General features: G+C 34.4%; 1 pseudogene; it reads right to left on the bottom strand.

Moving 5' to 3' along the window:
* Nucleotides 1-6375: 6375 nt before the first annotated feature.
* LOC103226672 (nucleoporin NUP35 pseudogene) lies at nt 6376-7561 on the bottom strand (annotated as a pseudogene).
* Nucleotides 7562-10803: the final 3242 nt, after the last annotated feature.

Here is a 10803-nt window from a genome sequence, read left to right as displayed (position 1 = left end):
TAAATTGCTCATGGAAATCACTTTAGGTTTGTTGTTTAAGTTAGAGATACTTGACAGATTAAAAAATGTATCTCTGAAACTTAAGACTAAGTGAACATTTTTAGAAAACTACATTTCAACACAAAAAAGGAACATACTTCACTTTACATCATAGTATTTACATTTTGCAATGGATACCCTGAAGTAAGAAGAAAAGGGAAAGCACACAGAGGAACAACTTCAAAAGAATAAACCAGAGTAATGATTCATATATATTTAACGTTCCGTGTGTTTGAGTGTTTGTTGAAGCTTTTAGTCCCTTATGGTGCATTTTTATTAAGTGAGGTACAAGAAAGAAAGAAAAGGAATTCAGAAAATGAGGTGGAAGGATAGGAAATATTCTTGAATTCACTACTGCTAGAATACAATATTGCCAGAAAATCCTTTTCACCTTAACTCCTTTTGACTTACTACCTTGTCCCTACTTCTGCTGTTCTCCTACTTTCTTTCACATGCTTATCTGAACTCTGATCTTTGGCCTTAGCATAGCATTACTGCTGTCTCTGGAGACTGTCACAACTGCCTGCTGAAGGCCCTCTGAGTGTCCTGTCTGTACCTAGGAATCTCTTTACTTTCTGTCTCTATGTTGTTATTATTATTATTATTTCTATTACTACTACTATTTGTCTCTAAGAAAGAGTATTCCTCCTTGATATAGTTTGACTCTGTGTGCCCATCCAAATCTCATCCTGAATTGTAATTCCCCCATGTAGAGGGAGGGACCTGGTGGGAGGTGATTGGATCATGGGAGCAGTTTCCCTATGCTGTTCTCATGATAGTGAGTCAGTTGTCATGATATCTGATGGTTTAAAAGTGTGGCACTTCCCCTGCTCTCTCTCTTGCTCTCACTCCTGCCACCATGTAAGAAGTGCCTTGCTTCCAGTTTGCTTTCCACCATGATTGTAAGTTTCCTGAAGCCTCCCCAGCTATAGAGGACTGTGAGTCAATTAAACCTCTTTCCTTTATGAATTATCCTGTTTCAGATATGTCTTTATAGCAGTGGGAAAACAAACTAATACACTCCTTTCAAAGGTAATTTATCATCTGCTTCCTTAAGGCATCTCCTTCACTAATTATCTGCTCCTGTATATTCCTGTCCAATATCTTTGCTTTAGATTTTCCTCTGAGTAAACAAACTTAGTAATGCTTCAAGCTACTATTCTATTTCTCTTTTCTCTATCACCATCAAAAATGAGTTTTTAAAAATATTCCAGTTACTCTTTATTCCCCCACTTCCTACTCACTTGTTATTCCTTTAAATTTTGCATAATCCCCCTGATTTATCTCATACACTTTTGTTCGGATAAATTCTACCTCTACATATCTAGAGTTAGTCTCTGGTTCTTGTTTGCAAGGAGCAGATACCAACTGTGCTCCAGTTAAGTAGAAAAGCAATTTAACAAAAGAGTATCAGATCATACAAAGAACAGATGGGAAGACTATGCAAACGATTCAAAAATTAAGCAAGGAAGAACTTAAAATTCAACAATATGCCCAATTTTTACAAAGTTAAGGTCAAACCACAAGGAAACCTTTTATACCCACTAGGATGGCTACAATAAAAAGACACATAATAAGAAGTATTGGCAAGGATATGGAGAAATTGGAATGATCATCGATTTCTGGCAAGAATGTAGAATGGTGAAGATGCTTTGGAAAACAGTTTGACAGTTCCTCAAAATGTTATCATTCTAAGTGTCCATTGGTGGGTGAATGGATAAATAAAATGTGGAGTAAAGATACAATAGAATACATTTCAGTATTTAAAAAGAAGTTACTTTTGTCATTTGCAATGACACAGATTAGCCTGGAGGTCATTATGCTAAATGAAATAAGCTAGGCAAAGAAAGACAAATACTGCATAATTTCACTTATATGTGAAATCTAAAAAAGTTGAATTCATAGAAGCAGAGATTAGAATGGTGGCTGCCCAGGACTGGGGGTGGGAGAAGGATAGAGGGAGATGCTGGTTAAAGGGACAAAATTTTAGTTACACAGGATCAACAACTTTTGGAGATCTATTGTACATCATAGTGACTATAGTTAATGCATGGTCTACTATAAAATTGCTAAGAGATTAGACCTTAAATGTCATCACACAAAAATAATAAGTATGTGAGGTGATGGGTATGTTAGTTATCTTGATTTAATCATTTCACAATGTGTGTATCTATGTATGTGTATACTGAAACAGCGCGTTGTAAATCCATAAATATATACAATTTTTATTTGTCAATTATGCTTTAATAGAGCTATCAGTGAAACTCGTCTGTTAAAACAGAAGGGAAGAAAAAGTTAAACATGGAGTTGTCGTATGGCCCAGCAATTCCATTCCTGTGTAGCCAAGAGAAATGAAAATATGTGTGTCCACATCAAAACATACACACAAATGTTCATAACAACATTATTCGTAATAGCCAAAAAGTGAAAGCAACATGCATGTCTGCCAACTGATGAATGGAAAAATAAAATGTAATCTATCCATATAATCATTTGGCAATTAAGCTGTGAAGTACTGATACATACAACAACATGGAACTTTGAAAACATTATGCTAAGTGAAATAAGCCACTCACAAAATATTGCACATTGTCAGATTTCTTTTAATGAATGTCCAAAGTAGAAACATACATAGAGATGGAAGGGGGAATAATATTAATATTTGTTTGGAGGGAGGTGAAGGTTGACTGTTAATGGGCACAGGGTTTCTTTTAGATGATGAAAGTGTCCTAAAATTATATCATAGTGATGGTTGCAAACTCTGTGAATATACTAAAAGCTACTAAGTTGTAAATTTTAAATGGGCGAATTTTGTGTTGTATGAACTATATCTCAATGAAGCCATTTTTATTAAAGTCAATCAGGGACCAAGGAAGGTCATTCAGAATAAGGCATATCTAGCCCTGGCCACAGGACAAGTCAGATTTCTGTGCTGCCAACAGTCCTGTTACACCTGAATACATGCTGCCTCTGCCACCAGTGGGCAAAGATATTGAGTGTTGGTGGTGACATAAGGCCTTTTATCTTCTCTCTTTCTGTGTCAGCCACCTCAGACGCATGCCCTGAGAGGGAACAACTGATTGTCCAAGTTTAAGACAAGTCTCTGAGGTCTAAGGTCAAGAAATTTGGGGGAAAAAATACCTGATCTTTTACATAAAACAAAAACAATGTTCTACTCTCTAACTATAGACAAGGGAGTTCAAACACTAGGCAGCTATAAAATGAAAACTATTACCTAGGGTCTCTACAGAAATATATGGATTTGTTTTCCCTATAGTCAGTTGTACTATCTAACTAAATGGCCTGCCTAAACCTGAACATTAGAATCCTCAGGAGGGGGGGTAGGAGAACACTCTGGCTTTAAAAAATGTGGTACATATATGCCATGGAATACTATGCAGCCATGAAAAACTACCAAGTCATGCGCTTTGCAGCAACATGGATGCAGCTAAAGGCGATTATTATCCTAAGCAAATTATTGCAGGAACAGAAGCCTGAATACCTTATGTTCTCACTTATAAGGGACAGTTAAACATTGAATACACATGGACATAAAGATGGGAACAATAGACGCTGGGACTACTAGAGTGGGGAGAGAAGAGTGGAGAAAGGGCTGAAGAACTACATACTGGATACTGTGCTCACTCCCTGGGTGATGAGACTATCCATACCCCAAGCCTCAGCATCACGCAATATACCCATGTAACAAAACTGCCCATGTACCTCCAAATCAAGCAAAAAAGAGTACTCAAGACAACCCCCTCAACCGTTATTGGATTGAATTACAGCATTCTCCCTTGACTCTTTAGTGAAAACTCTATTCCTCCTGACACTGAAAAAAATGTTAGAGTTCTTTTTGATTACTCACTTCTCATTACTCCCTACAACCAACAAGTGGCAAAGCCTTAAACTCTCTTATTATCCACCCACTCACTTTAAAAATAAGTTATTAGTACTGCTACTTTTAATTAGTTGAAGCCTCTGTAATTTTCCATTCAATTTATTTCAATTAAATTGTAACAGGATTTTCTTCTCTCCCAAGATCAAACCACTTCATACGCCACTGCCAGAGCAAACTTCTCAAGGCATAGCTTGATAAGCTACTGCCCCGTTCAAAACCTTCCACAATAAAACATGAATTGCATGTTAAACCAAAGTGTGATTGATATTCAAAGTCCTTAAAATTTTGCCGATCTCCCTTTCCATAATACTTTCCCAATTTTCTCGTTTAGGTAAACATGTATTGACAGATAAGTTTTGCCTTTCACTTAGTTAAAGTATATAATTCAGTGATTTTTAGTATATTCAACATTTTTGAAAAATTATTTTAAAAATAGATAAACTTAAAATCCAAAGGAATAGACAAATTTGCCTCATTCCTTTATTGCTACAAATCTAATAATTTCTTACTAGAAAATCTGTCATTTAAATAGGTTTAAATTTAGATAAGTTAGTTAAGTTTTCTAAAAATGGTAAAAGGTATTTCTCTGATCCCTTAAAAAATCTGAATAAGCATACAATTATTCAACAAGTGGCAAGCTTTATTAGTGGTTATCAGATATAAGTTATAGGTAAAATGACATCAAAGAAATAAGCTTTTGGCAACTTACAATAGAAGTGTCTTTTTCAATTATAAATACCTACTCTAAAGTGTATATAATTTTAACTGAAAAAGTTTTTTTTTTTTTTTTTTTTTTTTTTTTTTTTGCCTTTTTAGACTTCATGGAAGTATAACTGAAGTCCACTAAACTTCACATATTTAAAGTATACAATGTGATAACTTTTGGCATATGCATGCACACCTGGGAAATGATAACCACTGTCAGGATAACAAATATTTCCATTTCTCTAAAAGTTTCTTTGGACCCATTTGTAATCTACCCCTCATGCACCCACATATTTGATCTGCTTTTTATCACTATAAACTAGTTTATTGCCATGGTCTGAATGTTTGTGTCCCCCAAAATTCACATGTTGAAATCCTAAGCCCTAAGTGATGGTATTAGGAGGTGGGTCCTTTTGGGAGGTGATTGGGTCATGGAGGCAGAGACCTCATGAATGTAACAAATGTGAAGGGAACTAATTGGCTCATTCTACCATGTGAGAACACAGCAAGCAAGTGCTATATATAAATCAGGAAACAGCGCTCACTAGACATTGAATCTGCTGGAACGTTGATCTTGGACATCCAGCCTCTAGAACTGTGAGAAATAAATTTCTATTGTTTATAAGTCACCCACTTTATGGTATTTTGTTATAGCAGTCTAAATGGGCTAAGACATTGATTCCCTAGAATCTTATATGAATGGATTTATAAGATGTGTTTATTTTCCCCCTTTTTGCTTTTGATTTTTGGCCTGGCTTTGTCCACTTAGCATAATGATTTTGAGATCCATCCATGTTATAGCATGAACTAATAGTTTCTTTCCATTGCTAAGTAGTGTGTCATTAAATGGATATATCACAATATGTTAACTCATCATGTGTTGGACATTTGGGTTGTTTAGAGTTTTTATCTATTTCAGATCAAGTTGTTATGAATACTTGTGACCTGGTCTTTGTGTACTCACACATTTTGGTTTCTCCCCAGTAAATACTTAGGAAAGGAATATCTCATGTGTCTGATAAGTATATATTTAAGTTTACAAGAAACTTTCCAACTCTTTTCCAAAGTGATTATACCATTTTACATTCCCACTGGCTATGTAGGAGAGTCCCAGTTGCCCCATATCTTTTCTGCTTCTGCTTTAATTTTTTAATTTTCATTTTGCCCATTCTTCTGCATGGATTGTGGTGAATTTGCATCCCCAAGCACTAATGATGTTTTATACCCTTTCTATGGGTCATATGTGTACTTTCTCTTTCAAGATAACTATTAAACTCTTTTGCTCATTTAAAAATATACTGAATTGTTTATTGTTCTGTTATTGAGTTGTAAGCATTTTATCATTGATAATGTGACAGTTTGTTTTTATCAAGAAACTTAAGTAGTAGGTTTTTTTAAAATAATGTATTGTTTTAATAATACAACAAGATGACAATCCATGAAAGGATATATATAAACTAAGATAATATTAACTATCTAAATTAAAAGACCATAATTCAAATTGCTAATAATAATCTTTGTGTAGAAACAGCTATAATTTATGAAATGCACCTACCTTCTCATGAAGACTATGAAGCCTTGACATAAATTCAATTATTTAGTTTATAGTAATCATGTATTTTTTGTGTTTAAATAAACATGCATGATCACAGACAGCACAAAACCTATTTATAGGGATTTTTAGTTTTCTTTAAAATGGATTCCAAGCATCCTTTAAATTGTGAGTGGCAACAGGCTATGTCCTTAAAGAAAAAGGATTCTTTCTAAAAGAAGTGTGCAATAGCTATTCAATACTACAGGAGTGGTTATATAACTAAGTGATGGAAATGAGCAGTGCTCTGCTAACTCTGTTTTGGTGTAGCAACCTCCTGTTTGGTCACTGAGTTCTAATTTCTCATGCTAGCAGCCAAACATGTACTCTATTGCTTTGGATACAAGACTCTCATTGTTTTTAGGTGTTTTTCTCTTAGAAATAACCTGATTGTCACTAATAGAAGCTCTGTATGCTATAGAAAGAGGTCTCAGTGTAGAAATTCTAGGAGTATTTCCAGGTTGTATTGGTTTACCTAAGGTTTTGATTGGTGATGTAAAGGCTGAAGATGGAGATGATAAAGCACATCTGTCACTGTTTTCTATAACACTTGCATCAAAACATGGTTGTACACCAATCATGATGAATTATCTAAAAATTATCCTGTCTTTGCTTAAGGCTTTCTAGGCCTACAGTTTAGATTAATAACAAATATGCATTTTCCTGTGTGTTAGACATAACATATTTTGAGATATTCCCATATTATACAAATTATAATATGTAAAAAGCAGGGGCTTGAGGAAACCCAAACACAATCACTCAAGTGTCACTGAGGTGACCTTCTGAAGTCAGAGGATCTCCTTGAGTATAGGATCCAAGTGGGCAGGAGATAATGTTGTCTTTCATGGCTGACCAATATATGCTAGACTAAATATACTTTGCCTGGTTGCAGCAGTAGTTGTCTTAACTCCAAGAGGACTCTGCATTAATAAAATGTTTGACTCTCTTCTTGAAGTTAAAAGTGTTGTTCCAAGCCCTGGTCTAGAAATTTCATTTTACATATACTTCTAACTGGTGGAGCTCCACTTTTATCTTTATGAGCTGGTGTAACTGGCTATGGCGGTGATGAGCCACCTGCAAGTAAACATGATCTCATTTCCATTACTCCTACTGGGACCACTAATTGATTGAACTTATAGAGTCACTGGAAAATCCATCATTAAAAAGACAGGTAAGAACTGGACATTACCTCCTGGCTTTGGAGATGTGGATGAACTCACCGTCACTGGTTCAGATCCCAACATGGGCATGTGTGGTTCCATAGCAAAGGCTGCCATTGTGGTAGGAACTACACTAATCCTGGGACTTTGAGAGTTGTAAGCATTCTTTATATCTTTTTCTAATTTATGTGTTTTGAATATTTTCTCTTAGGTTATAGCTTGCCATTTCATTTCTCCACTATGTCTTTAGAATAATATGTTTTAAATTTTAATTAAGTCCAATTTATAATTTTTTTTAAAAAAAATGTATGGTTCATTGCTGTTGTTTCCTATTTAAGAAAACTTTGATCACCAGGAGGTTGCAAAGATTTTCTCTTATTTTTTTCCTCCAGGAATATTATAGCTTTTGGTTTTATATGTAGGTCTACGATTCACTTTGAGTACATTTTTATGCACAATGTATGATGAGAGATGCCACTAATTTATTTTTCTGTATGGGTATACAGTTGATACCACATTTCTTGGATTGCCTAGAGAGCAATGTTCTCCATTGATCTATATGTTACTTTTCTCAAGGCCCATAGTCTTGATTACTCCACTTTTAGAATATGTATTGAAATCATGTACAGTAAGACTTTCTCTACTTAGTTCTTTTTTTGAAAAAATTGCTATATTCGTTTTTTTGCGTTTTCATATAAATTTTAAAATCACCTTGTTAAATTCTACAAAGAAGGCTTCTGCAATTTTGATTGTCTCCTCAATTGTTCAATTGCCAAAAATATTATGCCCCTATTATTTTTGCTTTATCTTACAGTCTTCTGGGATTTGATACTTGCTGATTGAATACTTCGGGAAAGAGCAGCCCACCTGCTGCGGGTATACCATGTCGCATTATACCAGATACAACCTTTTTGTTCCGGACACAAAGCACTGAATTCAGTGCTAAGTGGTTGTGATAATACTGACAATATTTATATGCTTAGAAAATAGAGGAAGCAGTCATGATTTGACATCATTGAAACCTCTGCAGGGTGACAAGTGTTGAATTGCCCTCTGAAACTATTTTGGCACAGCTAGTGGATACTAGACATGTTCGGCCTCTAATTTAGTTTTCTTGCTTTATATATTGATATTTAATATGTATCATATATGTCAGAAATATAAATATGCATTTATATGTGTATACACATGCACAGACACACATATGTTTATGTGTGTGTCTGTTTTCTATCCTTATGTCTGTTTTCTATCCTCAGTCCTATTTTGGAATAAATAATTTCTGACAGGATGATGTTCAGCCTTTAGTTACATAATATGTTATATTACATAGTCCATTGAAACAAAATCTCTAGGTTTATCTATATTTTCTAGAAAGTTACTGATAGAGTTATACTGTGCATCTGGCAGAAATTTACAATAAAAGATATTGAGTGAGAATTATTTTTGAGAATTTATAAATAGTTTAATTATTCATTGTAATTGTTTGTTTTTCCAAGAAGCAAACACAGCATCAAATGATGAACTTCTATAGGTTTATTAATTTCTGCATATTCAGCCCCATAATTCTTATGAGGAATTTTTATCACAATCTTCACAATTTCATGGTGTATATTAATTTCTTTCATGCTTTTGGTTTTGTTAGGGTAGTCTGAGATTCTATGACCATTAAAAACTGTATACTTGTTCACTAAAGAGCCCTAGAGTAAGAATACCTTTTTTTGTTTTGTTTTGTTGTTGTTGTTTTGTTTTTTAGATAGAGTTTTGCTCTTAACACCCAGGCTGGAGTGCAATGGCACGATCTCGGCTCACTGCAACCTCCGCCTCCCAGGTTCCAGCAATTCCTGCCTCAGCTTCCCAAGTAGCTGGGATTACAGGCATGCACCACCAAGCCAACTAATTTTGCATTTTTAGTAGAGATGCAAATGTTGGTCAGGCTGGTCTCGAACTCCTGACCTCAGGTGATCCGCCCACCTTGGCCTCCCAGAGTGCTGGGATTACAGGTGTGAGCCACTGCACCCGGCTAAGTACACCTTTTTCTAACACCTTTTAAAGGGAACCAAATGAATCAAATATACGTATAAATTTTATGCAATTTTGTATAAAAGAAACTAGACTGGTGTATATACAAGTGCAATATTTTTAGAGGAGAGATGGGCTGTTGCTCATGTTCATGTTAGCTGACTGGCCCACCATCTTCTGGTTTCATATTATCTATTTTTTATTTATGTTTTCTCTGTTTATCAGAGTTGTTTACAATCTACAAAATATCAGAAAGAAATTCAAGGGCATTTGTTATACCATATATTTCATTATGTTACATAACCAATGTAACAATAAGTCCAAAATCAAAACTACAAAACATATTCTGGAGGTAGAGTGCAGGTAAAATGTAAGTATTATTGGAAATAAAGGGATATCTTCCACCAAAAGAATCATTTTTTGTTGTTGTTATGAGGAAATTAAGACTATAGCATTGGAAAGAATACAATAAGACAAGTTCTTGGGCAATTTGACAGTTTTGTTTAACACGTAGAGCAAATCTGAATATATCATCTATCTCACCTACTTTTACTGTCTGCTATTATATTTTTCACTGTGATGCGATACTTAGATAAAAGACATTTTATGGTAAAAACATTTTTTGGTCCTCTATCTAATATGGCTTCATTGATGCTGCACAACTTCATTAACATGTCAAGAAAATATACATGAGAGGGCGTTTCAATAATTACATATGCTCAGTTTTAATTCTTAATATGTAGGGGGAAGAGAGAACTATAATTTTTTTTTCTTAATGCTGAATCCTTTATTGCCTCAGCTATTTATCATCTGGGAGAACTGAGAATGAATTCACATAAGGGAGTTTGAAGTTAACATAAAAGGAAATAATTTATAGTCATGTAACATACATACAACCATTTATTTTTTAGTAATTATTATCTTTCCTTAACTGTGGTATTTATTTTTTGTCTGTGAGCTTGAAAACACTTATCTGATACTAACTGGTAGAAAGTCAGTTGCCAAAGAACCATCTATTATGAGAAGGTATATACTTAATTATTTTCTTTTGTAAATCATGATCAAAGGAGAAAAAGAAATGGAAACAATATCTCTTGAAAGTCATTGCAAAAACAAATTTATACAACTTCTACTTCCAGCCAAGACAGACTAAGAGAAACACGAGGAATACTCTCTTGCCCCAAGGAACTTAAAACTAGAAAAAAAATGATGCTCTATATTACAACTTACCAAATTGTGCACTTTAAATGAATGCAGGGTTTATTTTTAGATTTATCTGTCAAGAAAACTATTTGTAAAAATACCTTGAGCTCTAAATCTCTAAATCTGTACTATGTATAGTTTAGCCATGAATACTTCTCACACTGAAGTCTGGATTCAGCAAGAGT

This window comes from Chlorocebus sabaeus, chromosome 21 (genome assembly GCF_047675955.1).
Source record: "Chlorocebus sabaeus isolate Y175 chromosome 21, mChlSab1.0.hap1, whole genome shotgun sequence".
In the NCBI taxonomy this organism is placed as follows: domain Eukaryota; kingdom Metazoa; phylum Chordata; class Mammalia; order Primates; family Cercopithecidae; genus Chlorocebus; species Chlorocebus sabaeus.
Note: the sequence above shows the minus strand (reverse complement) of the source record. Positions and strands in the feature narration are given on the sequence as shown.